Source organism: Sinohyriopsis cumingii, chromosome 3 (genome assembly GCF_028554795.1).
Source record: "Sinohyriopsis cumingii isolate HCF-2022 chromosome 3, ASM2855479v2, whole genome shotgun sequence".
Taxonomy (NCBI): domain Eukaryota; kingdom Metazoa; phylum Mollusca; class Bivalvia; order Unionida; family Unionidae; genus Sinohyriopsis; species Sinohyriopsis cumingii.
The window spans coordinates 74,810,796-74,833,145 of record NC_142963.1 but is presented as its reverse complement, the minus strand read 5'-3'; the positions used below and the strand labels follow the sequence as shown (position 1 = coordinate 74,833,145).

At 36.8% G+C, this 22,350-nt stretch overlaps 1 long non-coding RNA gene across 2 annotated transcripts; it reads left to right on the top strand.

Moving 5' to 3' along the window:
• The first annotated feature begins 1,113 nt into the window (after window positions 1-1,113).
• On the top strand, window positions 1,114-21,253 carry LOC149803122 (uncharacterized). Of its 2 annotated transcripts, none has more exons than XR_016420141.1 (6): window positions 1,114-1,271; window positions 2,587-2,966; window positions 4,495-4,536; window positions 4,901-4,939; window positions 18,503-18,558; window positions 20,220-21,253. It is a non-coding gene; the product is annotated as an uncharacterized LOC149803122 (long non-coding RNA). The 2 variants fall into 2 exon arrangements; XR_016420142.1 differs by lacking the exon at window positions 1,114-1,271 and adding an exon at window positions 2,164-2,384.
• The last annotated feature ends 1,097 nt before the right edge of the window (window positions 21,254-22,350 follow it).

Below are 22,350 nucleotides of genomic sequence, written 5' to 3'. Positions count from 1 at the left end.
AAGTTATCCTGTGATACCAATGTAAGATGAATGGTCAGTTATGGTCTATAACTCATCTACTCGATGACCTGAAAGCTGGAACCAAGGTCTCAACAATATAAAGTTGCAATATTACTAAAGTTGTCGTAAAGAAACAAAGGTTTAAATGATCGGTAATCATGACGTAAGGAGGGATACCTTCTCTACATCATGGAGTAAACGCTGAAAATCAAACTCATTCAGTGCCTTATCGATATAAATCTGTAAAACCAAACGTATCGTGTGTCATTAAAAATCCTATCCTGCCCCAGCCATCGAGAAAGTTAAAGCTGGTAAAGATATGTTACCGTTAACAGAAGTTAAGAGGACGGGTAACCAAGGGATATAAGTCCTTAAATGATATATTGGAATGTTGGAAATCAAATTCATTCAAGGTTTCATCGATGTAAAGTCGCATGTTTACTTTGATTGATATCCAACTATTCTTAATAAAATGATGTTTCGGATCCCCAAATTATGAGAATAGGTTTCCAGGAGCCATAATGTCTATGAATTATTATTTTGAAGACTGAAACTAAAGACCTTCTGAGCTCTCATCAATATAAATTGCCGAATTTGGTGAAAATGCAACTATTCCAAGTAAAGTAATATTGCGTAAACAAATTTATAGGGGGATGAACAGACGGACGAACATACAAGTTGCTCAATATAGAGTTCCGCTACCGTAATAAAGACACACATACACACACACACACACACAAGGACAGCGTTTTTATATTTCTGTAGTTAAAAATTCATACGAAACTAGAACCACTAATGATATTGTATGAACAACAACAGTTCGGACAATGGAGCCAATTTTAAAACGGAAGAAGGGTAGATAACTCTTGAAGCATGTGGCAGCCGCTTTTAAGCTCGTTCTCATCTTTTAAGATAAAAGTTTGTCTATCTTTGCTTATTACAGGTCTCTTCCAGTCTAAAATAAGTACTGAATGACTAATTAGGTTAGATGAGTCTTCATCACACTAATGCCATGCTAAAGATAGACCAGGAAGTGTTAATTCGGAATTTTAGTGTTCATGTTTGCTATATTTAATACATTTACAGTGGTAAAAACAGGTAATTTCCAATAATTTTGCGTTTAAATATAGATCAGATTTTTAAGAAATTAAATCGAACTGTTCAGGACACACTGGAATAGTTAAAGCTGAGATGTAGCGGCATTATTATTTCGACAAGAATATTTGATAAAACAACAATCTTATAGAAACGTAACAACTACAGCTGCTAAGGTAAGCAATACCCCATCTCTACCCCACCCTCTCAGACATAATGATATTGTTCATGAGGAATTTAACGAGAATTAAAATACACATAAACAAGATTTAGAGGTCACATTCCTGTATTCTTAGTAGCGCACGTGGTACAACAGGAGCAGACAGGTGTCGTAAGAAATGAATTTAATGCCTTGCATGAACTTAGATAATGGACTAGCATAGGAAGATACAATAAATGTAGTTTTAACTAACTGTAGTTTCTAAATTGTGTTTTTGTGATCATTGCGGTGTCGGTATTTAATTGGGTAGCCGAAAATAGTGCCGATCTTGTGAATGGTACATATGTAGTTTATGTCTCCGTAAATTAAAAAAAAAAAAAATCTGCTACGCATAGAGTAGTCACTTGAGGTGAACTTAGGAATTCATTCTAAGATGTGTCCCGTCCTTATACACTATTTTCTATATATCATAATTATAGTGTTTATTTACATAAATTAGGACCTTGGATGAAATATCATAACTCACAATTCCAGTAAGCATCAGGAAGAATAATTTTCACAAGCTCTACATACTTTCTAAAGAAGATAATGTGTAACGTTATGCAGACCTACAATCGCATAATGTTATGGCTACAACAAACTGACCCACTCTCTCTATAATATCGATTTGTGACTGAATAAATAACACAGGTGATATTTTAGCACAATAAAAATACTTCCTTGTATCATCTTATCGCAGTAAGAAAACTTCCTTGTTCGATTTTATAGATAACACATATACTGTTTTATTGTAATAAGAATAGATCCTTGTTCATTTGTTTTGTTTTGTTGGGGATTTTTTTTTTTTTTTTTTTTTGTGGTGGGGGCGAAGGTCTATTGTGTTAGTTATCTAAGGCTGAATTAGTTGGGAAAAGATTGTGTGTAGAATTACATAACTGGAATCAAAAGATGAAACTAGATTTCATAGAATTCTATTTTTCATGGAATACAAATTTTCATGGATTTCGTGGTACAAATTTTGACAGATCTAACTAAACTGACTTTAACATTGGGACCCATCCGATTCAATTAATTTAAGGTCAATGAAATTATAACTTTTCTCAAAAGTCACGAACAAACTTAATTCATGGTAAGTCTTAAGTAAATTCACGACTATGCTCACAGTGAATTTAAAATAGTACAACTGAGTAATGATACTTGTTTTATTAATAACTTTTAGTCATATCGTATGTTGTTTACGAGGAAGTTAAAGAATGCTCTATATATGTATTACGATGATTTTGAAACAGAATATGAATTAAAATGAACCTGTTTTGATTTTTATTATCTAGCCATGTTGTGTGCAGTCCACGAGGGGAAAATAGCAACATTATAATACAGACTTATTTTCGTTTATCAAGTACAGGCGGAATGAGAATTTAGATTAGATCTTACATAGAGGTCATTCGATTACCAGCATCATCAATGGCCAGCGGTAGACCTAACTATGAAGAGGAACTAAAAAAGGTTGTGGAGACTTTGATTAACTTCGATGCCTTCACAGAGAAAGCCAAGCTGGATCCAGAAAAATATCCAGATTAGGAACAAGCCATGCACACATTCATTAGCATTATTACGGAAATTACGCACAAAGCTAGAGATGTTCAAAACAATTGTAGGGAGTATCTCATCGCTTGTCACCCGGCACTTCTACGACCTACTCCTGGGCGAGGCAAGTAAAACTAAATTTATTTTATTACCGTTAGAACTGTTGGATGATGGAATATGTGTGTATGTGTAGGGGGGAATCGAGTTGGACGGAATGAGGGTGTCAATCCTCTTAACTGAACACGCAAAATAAGTGGGTGGGGCGAAATGCTCGGGGATGGGAGTGAACTTCCTCCTAAATGAACACATACACAAAAACCTTAATATGATGTTTTCATAAAATAATTATCCGTGTCGGTTTCTTTTTAGTTTTGAAATACACATAGAAATTTGAGTGTTTCGGGTAGGTCCTATAGGATGCAGACTACCTGATGAAAAATATAAATTTTATATGGTTGGTCATCAATGTTTTCAAGCCCAGTATGAACATTATTTATGGGTGGTAATCTCGATACTTTCCAAGTTATAGCGAAGAGCTTAGTCAATGTCAGATGCATGTATAAATTTGTTTCGTGCCCATGAAGTGTATACACACACACACACACACACACACACACACACTCACACACACACACATCTCTCTCTCTCTCTCTCTCTCTCTCTCTCCCTCCCTCCCTCCCCCCCACCCATCCATCCATCCATCCATCCATCCATCCATCCATCTATCTATCTATCTAGGGAAAGACCTATGGCCTGCACCCAGGACTCATAAGGTGACAATTGATGACATTTGGGTAACGCGAAGAAATACGACTTCAAACACGTGAGACATGCAAATCTGGAATGTTTTTAAATTACCCAAAAGTGTTGGCACAATCTATACCGAATGGACTATGACTGATCCAAGATTTTTTTTTTGTCCTTTTAAAAATCAATGGAAAGTTTATGTACATACAAAAGGACGGACCGTCAAATATATCCCTACCGTTTCAAAAAAGTGTCGGCAAACAAGAAATTAATTAAAATTAAAAAATCTGGTATACTCTTTGTAGAAAAAGTCAAGGATTTCGAACCAGTCAATAATGGAATATCTGTCATCCACAACCATTTTTTTTTAAATTAAGAAATGATAAGCTTACAAATTCAGATACACTAGTCTCACTTTACTTTTGAAGTAACTATAAGGCCTCTTATACTACATGATCAGCCAAATGGGTACAATATACGGGATCGATTTACTTCCTTTGTCCTTTCATGGCCATAGAGATTACGTGACGTGGAGATTTATTTCGGAAAAGCAAGTGAATTTTTGCATTAGTGATTCATTGTGTTTTTCTCCGGGCACAAAACTCACCAACATTTGCCTATTATAAAAATAACATGATATGACAATCGTACCTCTTTTTTTCAGTGTTGAAATCTCGAGATTTTGTAATGGCCAGGGCAAATATGCTCCGTAAAACGACAAATCATGGGACCATGGCGAGTAAGGTACCAATTAATGTTCAGAAATACCGTTATAAGAATGGTCTGGCACTTAACATCAGGTAAATTTATCAAGCCGAATGCAAGTCATAATAACAAAATCTATTCTATTCAATATCAGAAAAAAAGTCTTTAGTTTTTAAATCAATGGATTTGTTGTATTTCAGCTCCCAAAAAGGACTCTGGAGATTTGATTTTAGCTCAGCCTAGTGAGTATTTTTAAAATAGTTGTATATATATATATATATATATATATATATATATATATATATATATATATATATATATAGAGAGAGAGAGAGAGAGAGAGAGAGAGAGAGAGAGAGATTAAATATATCAAAAGCTCTGAAAGCACATTTTTTACGTGTGCAGGTCTAACAGCATTGCACATTCATACAGATTAAGTTACTTTCCTTTTTCTTATTATTTCTTTTTTGTATCGGATATCCTGCAAAGTATCTTACAATGCCTAAAAGTGTGTGTGTGGGGGGGGGGGGGTGGGTGTGCGCGTTTCAGAATTTCAAACAAACTAATGATAGCTTTGCTCATTAAAAATGCCTACTTTATCTGCAGAACACGACTCCAGTCCCACCGACAGCGGTATCAGCTCTGGTACGTAGAAACAAATATATTGTTATGTAAGTAAATATCGTTGCATTTACCCCACTTTGCCTAGTTGTGCTATTTAAGATACAAATGAGACTCTTCTGCTTATTGTTTATATTCATAGATTTCTGTTTCACACCAAAAAAGACTTTTCAGCATTGCCTGGTGTTCGGAACTGAAGAATAAATGCTGCGATTAGCAACATCATAACCCAAATGAGACATGAGCTCAGTCTTGCTCCGCGAAATTTCGCAGACTGTGTATTAGCAACTTCATGACCCAAATGAGACATGAGCTCAGTCTTGCTCTGCGAAATATTGCAGACTGTGCACTTGTTATGAGTCAACTTGCTTTGAAATAACATCGTAGAGCAAGGTTGCGTTGATACCGAAAAACTAAAAACCATGAGGTTTACTATGTAGTGTTAGCATTTGTTAAAGGTGCCGTTAAAAACAAAAACAGCAACATGTCCTTCATGTGGCATCACGCGCTGTCATAATATCAATATATAGGTTATGAATGCAATGTGTGTACCTCTCTTTTGATAAAATATGCATGTTTAAATGATATCCTACTTCAGCTTTCCTCCAGTCCTGAAAAAGCAACCATATTTGTTAGTACATATGTTAGAATATAATCGTAAGTAAATTCCATGATTCTCTAACCAAAGAAGCACAATTCTTTACGCCTCTCTGTTGGGTTTAGTGTACTCTCTCTATCGCTGTTCATCGATATGTCTCTTCACAATAACCGGACTCTCCCATTCCTCTCTGCCTCGTGGGGAAGGGAAATACCTAGGATAATATGCTTTCAAACGTCGGGGAAAATTTCTCTCTCTCTCTCTCTCTCTCTCTCTCTCTCTCTCTCTCTCTGTAGTAATAAAACAAAAGTGATTTGTGCTATTTAACACATAATAAGTTTAAAAGTGGAATCATACTATCGAAATGAAGACTAAGATTTGTTACTTGGCAACGTTTTATGCTTCATTCACGCTTTTAAGATCTTTCTAGTATCGCCCACACCTTGAAATGGATGAAGGATTAGATATAGGTAATATTTTTGTACTGGGCACATTAGATTGGAGGGCTAAACCTGTTTGATTCTGATTAGACCTTAAAATGGCCTTCTTCATGTAAACCAGCACTAGTTGCATGGGGAATATTACAAGTTAATCCTTAATGCACGGTATTTATCTTTAAGTGATGTATTGATAGATTTTTGAACTGCCATATTATTTGGTCACATAGCAAGTGTGTCAACCTGAGGTTGATAAAATCTACATGTATTGGTGGGATTCGAGTATTTGTTTCGTTTTATTTTATTGATTCAACTTGTAGTCCTTGTAAAGCTGCACTTCACACCTAAAGCAAAATGGTTTGCTTTTCTAATAAGATATAAAATACAAAGAAGACCAGTCAATGTATTTTTGATAGGTGTCAAGAAAGAAACCCAAGAACAAGTTAAAAATACGTGAAGGAAATCAGTCTGATCGAAATTTACAAGGCTAATATAGAAACCAAAGCTTAGACGAACCTGAGAGTTCTACGAGTCTAACTTTATTTTGATGAAAGTTAGGATACTTCAAAGTTTTCTGATTTTTGAGCTGGAGTTCTGCTTAAAACGTCTAAAGAATACGGTACCAGAAATTTAAGCGTGCTTGCAATCATCTTCCAATAAGGTAGTATCTTCGAGTAATCTCTAATCTTTCCGGTTCAAATGGCTACACAATTGAATTCCGTTTTCTTGTTCATTGTCATCATATTATTACAATACAAATCCTTTAACTGTGTTTCATAACTTCTGCCAGTCATACCAAAGGTGCCGTTTTGAGTAACAATCAGAAACAAAATAATTAATTTCAACCCTGTATCTGCAACTATAAAAAAAAAATCAAGGTTGAACCATACAGCGTGTGCTATTTCCTATTCTAGTTCAACAGATTACTATTTGAAACGAGTTGGACTGTTCCACAAAATAAAGGTTTTTTTTTTATATACAAGTTATAACATTATAAATTATTGTGACCCTATAAATGCAAAATTAAATGTACGAAGAACACGAAATGCAAAGATAGTGTTTATTTCTTTCCTTATCTTCTTGTACGAGCGCCAAGTTTATTTAATCTTAAAAGGATTAGATGAAATCAACCGTGTCAACTGGGCGACCAAAGTTAAAGACGTGTTATTTGGCTTCGGTTTTGGGTATGTCTGGCTAAATCGAGATCTTGGTGACGAAACAAAATTTCTCACTATTTTCGCGAAGAATTTTGGATTCCCATTTCCAAAACTGGCAAAGCGATATTAACAATTCGCATGTATTATAGTATGTATACAACTGAATTAGAACCGGGAAATATCTATCATGTGGATTATCATATCTATTAAAGACGTTACTTGCTAAATTAATATGCCCAGAGTACATGCTGAAAGTAGAGACAAGTAAGCATAGTAGGACTGAGAGAACTAATACATGCTATGCCTTATGCCGCAAAAATAAAGTTTATTTGGTAGAAGATGAATTCCATTTCATTTGTGTTCGTCTAACTTACGATCATCTAAGAAAGAAATACGTTATTGAATTTTAATATCTCTATACGTCCGTAGAAAAATTTGTACCCCTCACGAGTCATAATTATTTATCAATTGTAATAAATCTGTTTAAAAATATCAATTCGGCTTTTCGTCTGAGAGAATCCTGGTCACTCATAGGAATGATGAATTATACACTTAGTGGTAGTAACACATTTGCAATATCATACTTTGATTCTCTATAGAACGTCGTATAAGTATATGCCTGTTGAACACCATAAATAGTTTCTGTATACCATGGCGCACACTGTATGTACCGGCAGCCAAATTACTCAAGTATTACGTGCGAGCAGCTTTTTTTAAAGGCAGAAACGATTTGCAGTGCACATGGCTCTCCAGTACGAGATGACATTGCTTTGTGAACGAGGGAACACGATTTATGAAATCAATACATAATTATCCTCACGATATCCGCTTTAAAACAGTCTCGATTAAGCCAGACATACCCAAAACCGAAGCCAAATAATACGTCTTTAACTTTGGTAGCCCAGTTGAACATTTACTCCATTTTCACTGCATTTAAATCATCTATCTGTTTTGGGTCGCTCGCGTCCCTGTTCCGTACCTGTGCCCGGAATTTTCGATGGTTTTCTTTCTCATCTCACAGCATTTCGAACTCTGCCATGCACAACGTTTTATCCTCATTAGCCGCCGAATAGAGTTTATTAATCGTACGCAAAATATTTTGAGCCAACGCAAGAAATTCTGAATAGATACGTATTCGCTTGCCTAGTTGGGCTTGAGGAAACGTTTCTTCCCGCCAGCGCATGCTGTATTTCAAGTAGCATGATATCCACAAATGGGGCCGTCCATCCGAGTTTACAACGGTGTGAAGTGGCAAATTTTATGTCGATCTAACAAGAATATATTAGTTGAGACCAGAGAACCATTAATTAGATTTATGGAGACAAGCGCGTATCATATCGCCATACTACCGTGTACGGTAATTTCCTTTAGAGGGAGAATTCTGTTCCTAATTAAACATTTGTTTATACAGCAGCCAGGCAGATTATTAAGGACAAGGAAAACTTCATTTTCATGGTAAAGTTGTCACAACTGAGAGATCGCAGAAACTCTGTTACTCAAACTACCAGGTCAAACTGACCCTGACTTTGGCGCCTCTGGAAAAAGGCGGCAGAGATATTTGATTCTGATTGGTTACGTTAAATGAAAGGGCGTGTTCCAACAAAACATTTCATAGGTTTTAATATCGCCCGCATCGAATTTTAATCAGCCTAAGCTTTTCCTGCAAGAGGAGACCCAAAAACTAGGACTCCGGGAATTTGCAAGAAATTTCCGTAAAAAGGAACTGTTGTCCAAAAAGGGGACTATTGTCGAAAGGAACCGACGAACTAATTTACCGATTAGAGGGAGGAACGTTGAAAGCAAAGGGAGAAAATAGCTCCTGAGACGTATGGGACGTATGAGACGTATTATCCTTTGACGCAATCCTGCGACGTATTAATTTCTGAAGACGTATTCTGAGAGTATCCTGAGACGGATGGTAGAAAGTATCATCCTGAGATCCAAGAGTCTGAACAGCTACAGAGGGAGCAAGCCAAACTGAGGACGAGCAGGTTATGAAATCGTACAAGACGTTGACTTCGATTGTCCACTCGATCCTATGATGAACTAAATCTATCAGTAAACAGCTCGACTATTTTATTTAGATCTATTTGCGTTTTCTTTGTATTTCGGCGTAAGTTTAAATTTCTAAAAGCAGAGTACATTCCTGATGTAATGAATTTTCACAGTGTTTGTATGTAATTTATTAAATTGTTTGTTTACATGTACGGGGGCTCGTGTTGGTCTGTTCTATATACCTGCTCAGATCTCTATCTATTTCACCTATAAGTTTCACCACTTATATTTACAATTACTCGAACCGGGCAATAACATCGAGGGCGGTCAACCCCTAGATAACGAAAACTAAATACGGAGGGACAATCACTACCCCGTTTAACAAAAGGTAGCATTGACTGGTCGTCTACGGGCACTAGCGCCCTGGGATAATTAATTATTATTTTCACCTGGCGGTACAAACCTGTAGGGTCCACAAAAAACAGAGGCGTCAGATTCGTTTGAAATGGCAAAGCTAAGCTCATTTTTCATGTACATAATTTTTCCAATCGGTGCAGATATCAGTGGCTATTGATAGGGCATCTTAACAATCATTTTGCGTCATGCCTCAGTAATATGCTAGCAGTTTTTCTCAACTCGGATTGTAGTTGTTGAAGATGTGTACTGGTTTCTTATGCGTCCGCAATTGGTTCTGGCTAGCGTTCTAAAACCGCCGCGGTCATAACAATCGGACTTTGTTCATCATCTGTTACCGTCATGTTCATGGCGGTTTTCGCGACTTTCTTGACCTTCTCCATGGTTTCGCATGTTGGCTTAATCAACGAAGCAAAAGTTTTTTCGATGCCCACTGTGAGGTCTTCTAGTTCCGATTGTCGCGACTGTAGCATATATTAAGACCTTTGCATTCATCTATGTGATCGCGAACCAGACATTGTTTATATGCGTGTACTCGTTGGCGTAAATACCTTCGCGAGACAGGGAGAAATAGAAGACCCCAGTCAGAAACAATTGAGGTTCAGAAAACTTCGTCGTGTTGTTCATATATTCGCAAGGGTAGATTTCTTTGCAGGTGAGCAAGGCAAACTTGTCCGGTTCATCATCGGCGTCACCGTATCGACATGTAAACATTAAACGATCGTTACTATTCTCTGTAATTGAGGAACTGCTGGGAGTCAATAAAATTCAGAAGTCCCAGTCTGAGAATCATTTCTATTTTCATATTGTTTGTGAGGACGCTTAATAAAGCATCCAATGCTGTTGAGATCCATTGCGTTATTAAGTAATGCATTTTATAAAGCATAATCGGAATTTTTGTTTTCGCTTGAGTAATTTCGTATCTAAAGATTGCATGCACATTCTGTGGCTCTTCTGTACGCGACACTGATGTAACAGTGACCACGAAGTTTTAAGCCTACAGTGGCATCACTGTCGGTGGACCTGAAAGCTGCTTCACAGATGCAGTCATGAGTAGCAGCGGAAAACGTACAAATGTTGTCACGAGTATTATCATGTCTGCGGGCGAAGAAAACTGTTGTCGGATCCATTTCGCTGTGACCTGACACGATTTAATAAACCCCTCAAACGAGTCCTGACCACAATACAACATTGTTGACTTTATGGATTCATCACATCTGCCATTATGGCAAGAACAGCATGGGGCTTGTTCAGTTACTTGCGTTGTATTTCATTGAACCTCGGGGGCGTCCATGGGAACGTTTAAACATTCCAAGTTCGCGTAGATCAAATACTGGATCATCATCTTCCGTTACACTGCTGTAAAATTCTACAAGGTTCTTGCCAGGTTCTGGTATGATTATATACTGCTTCGTTTCAAAAATACCACGACAGTTAATATAATGAACCCCGAGCAACTGTTACGTGCTAAATACATGCATTCATCTTCGACATAGAACCTTTATCCCCTTGAGCTTGTTATGTCGGTGTATTAATCGGGAAAATCTTTACCCACACATAATTATACCGCACGACTGAGCCGTCCATGTTGCTCAACGATAACAAATCAACACTGTAACTCACACTTGCCACGATCTATGATTGAATCCGCTGTATAAATGTGTTCCAAACAAACACATGAACAGCGATATCAGGGATGAGTCGCTTGAATTTACTTATGTCAGTAACATGCACAGGAATTACAATTTGACCAAACTTAAGTTCGTCCAAGTTTTGTTTGCATTTTTTAGGCTGATCTGTGTGACTGTTTACAGGATGCAGTGCGGACAAGAGCGTCAATTCAAAACACTAGTTGTCAACATTTTTCATCTTGATTACTGACCGTGGTGGAAAACACACTGGTGTTGGAACGTAAATTGACCCAGGGAACAGTTTGCACGGGAAAATATGAATTTTAACCTCCAAGCATCTGTAAAGAATCCATCCTAAACATCCTGTAGAATATTTTTCAAACTTCTCGTGGATCTTTGCGTAACTTGTATTAGTTTGATCACTGGTAGTCTCAGTATCTTTATGGTTCATACTCTCAAGGGCACCACTATTGAATCATGGTTGTAATGTTATTGATGGTGCAGAGTCTTCTCTTGGTTAAATAACCAGGCATGGCAAAGGTACATTCTACTTTGAAAACAATACCAGCTTTGAATCCGGACGGCAGAGACGTTTCACCCACGTGCTGAAACTTTGATACGATTCATATTCAAAAGAAGTTTTACCTCGTCTTTGTTTAGTTTGTGTAGGTTTTTAATGATTTCCCGCCAATCATGAAGACCAAGAAAGTGTTTGTGTAACTTGATTTCTGGAACTTTAATTATACGAGGACCATACACAGTGGCCTCTTCTGCAATAGTCTGTGCCGTTTTGTTCACCGGCGACCATGCGGGAAAGACCAGCCTGCTTGACCCTTGGAGGAATCTAACTATGAAACTGTGCTGCCTTGCTCGAGGCTGTCTCACAGTCTGACGAGTTTCGTCTGCGAGTCCCAATAGCGCAAGTATGTCAGTTTTTGATACGTATCTCCGTATCTATATGCCACGTTATCGTTTGCATTGTTCGATTTGATTTACAGCTGCTATTACCACCAGCCATGGTTCATCTGAGGAAAGTTGTTTCGCAACTTGTAGTTTCTCATCTGAGAATTGTAATATTGTAAGTATATCTACCTATCTCCACTTTGTTTCCTTTTTCCACGCTTCTGCGCTGATTGCTTAAGTTGGTTCACATTCTGCATATCTTGTAATAAAGGAAGACCATTGTCTATTGTTTGTTTACTAAGAAAACTTTTGTTTATAAACAACGGTTGCTTTGATCTTTAAAAGCATCGTCTGCTTTATCCTTGACGACACCATTGGTTCTTATCCATAACAGGCGCGTTGGCAAATATTTCGCCGCCGCTCACGATAATACTCAGCAGCAAACACATAGTACATTTAAGGAATGGTTGAGCACCCGAGCCAATAGGGTTTACATTATTCATGACAGAATGTTCTTTTACAAATTTCTCGTTTTCCAAGGGATACGCTTATGTATCGATTGCTTAATAATGTCATTGATTCTTTAATACGACATACAGCTAATCTATCGTCTCAATTCATGTTTTTTTCTAACAAAACCTGTCTCTTTATCAGCGTCTGTTGTACATGATACTATCTAATGATTCTACAATCAGCCGTAACGCATGAAGGATTCAGGATGGTAAAACTAAATGACCGAGTAGCGTCTCGTAAGCAAGCTATTTTGCCACGTGGTAGGCTCTTCATTGTGGTATCAAATCGCTTTTCCTGTTCAAACATAATATCCTCAAACACGTATTTGGTGAAATCACTGCATACTTGTCATTACGGTAGTGAAATATAAAACTCGAAATTGACCATCTATTGTACGTTCACGTACAAGAATTTCAAAGGTGCTGGTAAACTTGTCTTTGAACTTGAAATTCCCTACGATTACCATGCCGTCTCTAGGATTGAATTTCTTTGCTTGGTGCATCTGCAATGGAATATCATTTCACAGAAATACCAACATTTCCAATGGTCATGTATAATTTCTTTATATTCCTATTACTGCTGAAGAATATATTGTTATGCATACGTGTGAGTACCATTTGTGTTTTATATATTGTGCTGAAAACATTTCTATAATTGATTTATCCTAGGTGATCGTCGATGTCGTCACTTTCGTCACTAGTTATTTTAATGCATTCACTGTCGTTACTAGGGTGGTTCAGTTAACGTCAACGATTTGAAGTTTTCTTATACAATATCGTGCAATGACTTTTCTGGTGTTTTATTCTATTTGTCGCTAAATGTTCGACGCGCTCGATCCCTAATCTGATTAAGTTATTAAGATGCACCCGATTCGTCTTTCAAAGTTATAAAGCATCTGTTGAGTCTCTTTGATGAATCGATATGATGCATTCAGGTTATATAGCGATTTAATCTTTTATTTGACAAACACACCATGGTTCAGGTAATATAATACCCGCATTAACCACAGATATGAATTCTTTCACACTAAGTCACGTATGTGCTGTTAGCTTATATCGATATATCTCCGATCACACAACCCAAGACTTTTCTCGCTGAGGATTTTGACATTTGTACATGTATGACTGTAGCTTACTTCTGTGGAAGCTTCGCTTTTTTCTGCTTGTATCAACTCTCGCGAAGTTCACAAAGTTGAGCGATTCCGTGTTTGTATGCGAGGGGAAATTCTCGTACATGCATGAGCGTGCAAGGTTGAAGTCTTGGGGGATGGGAGGTTTTGACCGTGTCGGAGACACGGTCTCAAATCTGCATCATGATGCTGCTAATTTGTGAGACATTGCGCGTTCGTGTGTGTGTGTGTGTGTGTGTGTGTGTGTGTGTTGCCACTAAATTAAAGAACAATAATATACACTGAACATCTTTCATTTCGAGTAACAAGGAGACAAACACCAATATTGTCGGTGAATAAGAAAACTCAGACTCCCTTTGAAAAGCCTCACAATCAATCATATTCGCCAACAACATTAAACATTGTTACAAATGTATTGGTTTTGATTTTATCAGTGACTTTCTTATATTTACAACCGGACATGGAACAGTTTCATGTTGACTTGTCAGAGTTATTCATCATGGGTTTCTCGGGTTAATTTACAGTCATACTTTAAAACAAATTAAAAGCGTATTTTATGTAAATTTGCACTATGCAATTAATACAACTACATGTCATTTTAAATATAGTGAATAGTTTAGGAATAGACCGTATCAATAAAAAATACGTGTAAAAGACGTGTATGTGTGTGACTTGGATTTTTGGATTTTTAACGTAACTTTAAACATTTTTCAGTCATGTCGCTAAGATGTCTGCAGTGTGGCAGTTTATAGTGATGCCAAGCACTGGGGCATCATGCCGCAGACATGTAACATGATGTCCCACCCAGTCACATTATCCTGACACCAGGCCGACCAGTCATAACACTAACCTCTTAAAGCTGTTAGTACCATCTTTATGTCTTTGTTTTGACTCAACCGGGGTTCGAGCCAACGACCTCCCGTATCCGAGGCAGACGCTCATACCACTAAGGCCACTGGAGTGGTCCGTGGAAAAGACGGAAAATTCCCAAATCTTGTTACGCATATTGTGTTACCACACTTTTCCCTGGCAACCAGCACTTGAGCACAAAACGTATGCCAAAAATTAAATTAAACCACCTGATACTTACAATATATATCATAGTAAGAAACGAAGAACGGGAGCAGAATAATGGCCCTTGTTCAACAAATTCCTTTCTTTTTGCAAACCTTATCAACGGATCATGTACTCATTCATACTAAGACATAGACGTAGTCATTGTATTTGTCCCTGGCTCATTCCCTCCTAGCTTGTATGCAAAGGTGACTTAAGTAAAGCGTGACAATGTAATAATAATAATAATAACAATAATAATAATAATAATGAGGACTTTGTATAGTGCCTAATCTTTAGAAGCTCTAAGCGCTTTGCAACATTAGACAACACCTGAAAAAAACGTTTATAATGATATGATTACGAAAAACAAACATCATGAAATTAGAAAAACAAAAACATGCTGAAAATATTTGAGAGGAAACATTATTAGGTCTTTAAGTCTGTTCTTGCAATTGAAATAGGCAAGTTTTAGGAGCGCTCTTGAATGAGATCACTGTGTCTTTGTGTCTGAGTTCAGTGGTCAATTCTTTCCACGCTGCTGGGTCCTGGTATGCAAAAGAACGGTGTTCATATGACTTCATTTTCATAGTGGGAATATGAGAATACGAGTGTTAGAAGAGGAGCGTAAGTATCTTGCTGGTGTGTATACATGGGTGAGGTGAGATAGTTATATTGGACTGGAGCCTGTCAATGAAACGTAGCACAGAGAACAATGTTTGTGTTTGATTCTGGATCAAATGGGTAGCCAGTGTATGGTACAGAGCAGAGGGTGTGTGTGCTCAGATCGTGATATTCTAAGGATGATCCGAGCAGCTGTGTTTTGAACTTTTTGAAGTTTCTAGAGTAGATATTGAGACGAACCAGACAGAACTGAATTACAATAGTCCAGTCTTGAAAGTACTAAGGAAGACACAAGTGTTTTATTGGCATCAGCTGAAAGATAATTGTGAATGGAGCTGATGAGTCTCAGCTCAAGACATGCAGACTTACATATGTTCATGACATGTTGGTGCAATGTGAGAGTACTGTCGAGAGTAATACCTAGGTGTCGTACTGATTGTGTGAATTTAATGTTGGTGTTGCTGATATTTATTGTTTGAGGTAAAGGATGTGAATGAGAAAGTCTTTATGTTGTAAACAGAATGGCTTCAGTTTTATCATCATTCATCTGCAGCTTGTTACATGTTATCCATGATTCCACATCGGAAGTGCACCTCTCTACACCTTTGATGGTAGCACCACCTTCAGCTGGGTGGCTAGATTTGTATATTTGGGTATCACCAGCGTACAGTTGGTGATACACAAGCTGACAATCTATGACACTTGAGAACGGCTGAGTGTATAGAATGAAGAGAACATGTGCAAGAACAGACCCCTGTTGAACATCAAAATATAGATCAACTGGGCTGGAGTCTTTTCCATTTGCGGACACAATTTGTGTTCTGTTGACCAAGTAGGACCTGAACCATCGTAAGGCTCTGTCGTGAATGCCAAATTCATGCTGGAGACTGAAATAATATATTATGGTATTTTGTGTCAAATGCTGCAAACAAGTCAAGGAGGGTGAGGACTGTAATCTGTCCGCTATCTAAAGCAGAGAGAAGGGCATGAAATACTTTCAGAAGAGTAGTTTCAGTACTGTGGCAAGGTCGATATGCAGACTGTATATTGCTAAAAGAGTTTGAATTCAGATGAGATACAAGTTGGGATAGAACAACTTTTTCTAAGATTTTTGAATGGGAGGTTAGAAACTGGGCGGTAGTTATTTAAATTGGTATGGTCGATTGTTGGTTTCTTAGCAGCGGCTTTACAATGACAGTTTTGAAAAATGATGGGAATTCCCCGGATGAGAGAGAAGTGTTAATAACATCAGTAAGTGAAGGCAATATTGGATCTAAGCACTCAAGCAGCAGTGATGTTGTAACTGGATCAAGTTCATATGACTTTGGTGCATTCTTCATCACGATTGTACTTACTAAATCTGTAAAGTCAGGTTCAAATGCTGCTGATGGTTACCACTGAAATTCTGTATCGCAACTGTATGGTGACGACGAGTCAACTGAAATTGTGTTTTCAAGCTTATCTGTAATGGTTTGTATTTTGTCACGGAAGAAATTTGCAAACAGGTCGGAAGGTCGACTGGAGAGAAGGTAGTTGTAAGTGGTGTGCATTTGTTCCTTGACATTAGCCTGTTAGTAATCTCGAAAAGCTCTTTGCAGCTGGAACTTTCCGTGATCTTAGTACTGTAGTGGGCTGATTTCGCTGCTTGGACTATATTTGTAACATTCTTCTTAGCAGCTTCACAGATTTGCTTATGAATAGTGAGTCTGGTGGAAAGCCAAAGCCTCTCCGCCTTACGGCTGTCTCATTTAGCAGTGCGAAGCTGGTCCCTAACATTGCTATACCATGGAGAACACTTTTGAATTGATACTCTGCGCTTGGTTGCTGGGACATGTTCGTCAAGCAATGAACGCAGGCAGTTATAAAGTTGGTCTCCTGTAGGAGGTAACAAAGTTGTTCGGTTTTCTTGGATGTCATGCATTAGTAGGGTTCTATTTATCATACGGTGGTTTCTCTTAGTAGCAAATAAAGGTGGAGGGTTAGGGACTGATACGTCAAGATGGCATATAATGCAGAGGTGATCTGATGCAAGTTCGTGGGACACCAGGGAGGACTGTAGAATATTATCATCAGGTCTGTGAAGAATCCAGTCTATAATGAGACCATGTTTATGGGTGGTTTGGCTAACTGACTGATTGATGTTGAAAACGTGAATGGAATCTAGAAATTTTGATGTGTATCGGTTTCCAGGACAGCCAAAGTGAAAGTTGAAATCTCCAAAAATAATCAGGTTGTCTCTTATCGAATTTATAAGTCGAATTTATAATGTATAATAAAGTATATCTGACTTTTTTTAAAAACAAAGATGCCATACCACAATGTTTGAAAACTGATCTAAATGCAGATCTTTACTGACGGACGCACGGACGGACAATCAAGGTGACACCGTGCCCTACAACATTTGTGGAGTATCATGCAAGTTGAGATACAGCTTATTTGAAACACTTGGATATGCATGGAATGATCTTTGTAGATAAATACAGTTTCTTTGATTTCGGATCTATTCTCTTGAAACTGGACGTTCGGTAATACATAAGGCACAAGTGACGGAGAAAAACAAACTCCATTATCTTCTTATTTTTCTTCTTCTTCTTCTTCTTCTTCTTCTTCTTGTTCTTCTTCTTCTTCTTCTTCTTCTTCTTCTTCTTATTATTATTATTATTATTATTATTTGTATTTTTATTAATGCATATAGCAATTAAATTATTATCCCAAATTGTAATTACCATTATATCACTACAACTTTTACATCATACCTCACCCCTTCAAGAATATTGCTTTTATCACCCCTTATTTCATAATACATGGGTACATATAAATGCATATTTCAGTGTGTTCTTAGCCAATTATTAGGGAGAGAGACCCACATTGCATAGGGTCAGAAAGTGAAGGATTCAACGTCATGTTGCTGAAAGATACAGAGACAATGAAGATAATTTCTCACTGCATTGTCATAAATATCAGTTGAATGACCTTTGACCCCTTTTACAGGGTTATCGTTATTCCATGTTGTGGTTAATATTTAAACATTACACTGTAAAATTTCCACCCTTCATTTGAGTAGTGGGCGTATTACAACAAGAATTAGTAAAAGCATTATTTTAGCTCATATTTTTTAAATCTCCATCTTCAGGCATCATCGCAGAAGAAACAGGAGATGGAGAAGAGATGGGGCACTTAACTCTGACGGTAATATAGTAGATTTGAAATTCTTGATATAATGCTGATGTTAATAAAAGCCTTAAAAATTACAAAAGAATCAATTTCATTTTATAATTGAAAGTAAACGTGACCTCGATATTACTAAGCTGGCTGAACTCTGCAACCATGAACAGCTTTCTGTCTCATGGAATGGTAAAGCTAGCGTATGTATGAATTTGACCAATCAAATAACTTGATACTGACTACCCTGCGTGCAAGCAGAATTTGTGCAGTACTTATATGATGACACGAGACGATTTATTGTGCGCGAGGGGTTGGACTCCCCGACTGTGAAAAAATAAAAATTCGACGCAATATTGAAACATTTAACTTTTTCATTTTATGTTAGTTCTACTTTAAGTTTAGCAGGAGTAAACATTCGTACAAGTGTTACTGCTTCGCAGTTTTTATGTTGTGTGCAACAATTACATTGAGATCGTACATAAAGGTCCATTGCAGGACTGATGTTTACAGAGACTGAAATTTGTCAGCATAACATCTCGGAGTAGATAAACTAGGAAGCAATAATGGATTATAACACTATGCTTTGTTACCGGAATTATTAAAAGTTCCACCGTTTACACGGGAAAAAGGAGATATTCGATAAGGTTGTTCCAAGTTGTACGTTAAATTCTTTGTTTGATCGTTTGTCATTCATTCGTTCGTTCAGTAATCCGAGAGTCAGAAGGAGACGCAATATGTATTAAAGTTCTATCAATTGTGTTATCATGTTAGCACTAAATCAACACTGTGTTTCTACCAAGGCACAAATACGATTAATATAGATTCTTTCACTACAGTCTATAGAAATTCACGACGTTGGAGTAAGCCCACATTTGTATTTCTTGACGTTATTTTGGAGTTCATTAAATTCTGCTGCAATAATTTTATAATTCTATTTTAAAACTGTATTTCGAAATCAAATCTGTTTTATATGCAATTTCGATAACTTTTTGTTTTATTTTCGAGAGGAGATTTAGGGGGATATTTTTCGAATTTGAAGAACGGGTAATTATACATATACAACAGTACACAGGAGTGGTTAAGGATGCTTGACTCAAAAATTAACCGGTCACAGTATGTGATTTCAAACTGTAATGTAACATTATATAAGGTAATGCCTTACAAATTACTACCAGTTACCATGGAAACCAAACAGCTGATGCTGAATCGATACAATTAAGTGATAATTCATTTGTGAAATGGTACAACTTTGACGAAATCGAGAAGAAAACAAATAACATCGGGGAACTTGGACATGATAATCGTTATACATTTAAAATGATAACCTATTGCTTACGATTCGAACCTGACATACTGATCCAGATTAAAGTTGTCTGAAAATCAGAGCATGTAATATATGCATGACTTATATATGCATTACGTATGACGTATATATGCATGACGTATGACGTATATATGCATGACGTAGACAAAGTATAACTAAGATCCATTAATCTAATGAGTATTACGTTGAGAACGACCTCACTCAGAAATGTTCACAATTAATTGTTAGTGGTCAGTAAATATCACATAACTGTGGGACTGTACAAAAATGACAAAGCTGATCATATAAATTAAGTTTAGATGTTTACATTTTTTCTTAAAAATAATTAAAAGTAACTCTATATGCTTTCCTTAATTTACAGGTCTTTACACAAGAATCGAACGCATGATGTTGCATCTTCCGGTAGAATTCGTCATCACGCTTTCCATGACAACCACAGCAGTAAAACAGTTCGCGGACCATATTCGATTAGTGCTTGATGGCAGCCATGACAATATTTCTGCGAGAATAAATTGAAACTACATAAGATTTCATTTATCACCACTTTGTATTTTAATTTCACTAAGTATATAGCTTGAGGTGGTTCAAATAAGCACATGTTCCTGGCTGTGAACATAATTTCATTTATTGATCTCATTTGATTATTTAAATTGCATGGGATGTCACGAGTAAACAATTATTGATGGCCTCGAGTACAGTTTAATTCATTAGCACCATGTACTTTAATTAAACTATTTAAATTGATTAAGGTGATTCAAATGAACAAATATTCCTGATTGTGAACATACTTTCCTTTATTTAACTCGTCTCTCACGGTATAACAATTTAAGTTAATACAAATCATTTTCAGTGATTATTACGCATACCAAAAGCGTCATACTAAATTTTAAATAGTTTTGTATTTATAACCGTATCATTTCATTTGTACAGACTGATTCTGCTATATCAAAACCCCTAACGACAAAGATTTGTTCTTCACTGTCCATCAAAACAGATATAGAATAAACATAGTCAAATCATAAATTATTTGAACCAGCTTACCTAGGGACTGATTTAAAATGAAAAATTATACCTTTGCACGATTCCATCTTTAACAAGTTTGCAGAAGAAAAAGGATGCCGAGGAAAAAAAGTAATTAATAACTAAAAGAACATTTATACATCAGTAGTAAACAATACGTACCAGATCATTGCAAATACGTTCACAAATTCGAAATCATTGGCGTGGCCGTCAAAAAGTGAGAATTCACAAAATCTGAGATTTTGCTCCAGGAATCAAAACTGAAAACTCACATAACATTTTACAATACTTTTTTACTGCAACTTATACGGTAAACATTTTTTTCATGCTGTATTTTTTAAAAACAGAACTGCAGTAAAATATACATGGTTTAAATTTGTACTTGTTCCTTTTTAAGGTACAGAGACATCTATATGTTATGGATGTCACTAGTACAAGCTAATGACTATTTTCTCATAGACCGTACAAAATATGTTACTCTCAGAAACCTAACATTAGGAATATAATCCGATGTTACCGATAACATTATTACAGCGGCCCCGGATGGCGATGTGGTCTAAAACGCACGCCTTTATCGATCACTGCCATATCATCTCTGTCCGCGTGGGTTCCAGTCTCATGCTCGGCCAATGTCGGTATGTGAGAAAGATTTCCATGTGCTTCCCATGGGTCGTTGTTTTTCACCCGGAATTTCCCGGGTTCTTTCTCCACCATTTATAATGGCCACCATGTGAAACCTTTTGTGTTCTGAAAAATGGCGTGAAACCAACACTTTTATAATATTGTATGTATAATTTTCTTTTAATACCTCATTAACATGTTTCAATGCTTACAGTATTATGCCTTCATTAATTACATCAACACCATTATAAAAGTAAATATTATTTCGAAATAAGCCTACGTTGCTCAGTCCTCTATATCTGTTGCTCAGTTGTATGTTCTTTCCTTACTGACCTAGTATACAAAACGTACTGTTTAAATCAGGCTAACCACCAAGAAAACAGGTTTCCCATCATGCCATGAGACATTTGATTGTGTGTACCTATAGAAGTTACACTTGCATCCAGAAATACAACCATATTGCGAGCTTGAGCAGTAAATAAAAATTACATTACCTGTCAGATATGTCAAGTATCTTTTGCTGAAGATATTTGACTTTCCGCCCGTTTGCTTTTCAACAAAGTTATGTCTCCTGTACTATACTCTCCATTCTTAATTTCGAGTGACGCCTAAATTCGTGGTAATAGAAAGCATATGAGTATTTCTTATTTCCGCCTCCTCTGCTGATGCAGTAACGTGATTATCAACATGTGTTCATACAATATTAATCCTTCAGAGCATAATAATTGGCCCCCAGAGCAGATTGTTAAGGAAATGTAAATGTCGATTGTATATGCTAACTACTTGAAATCGTGATCTTTCCCTTTAATACCCGTTTTACAGTCATCCAGAATATTCATGACAACAATTCT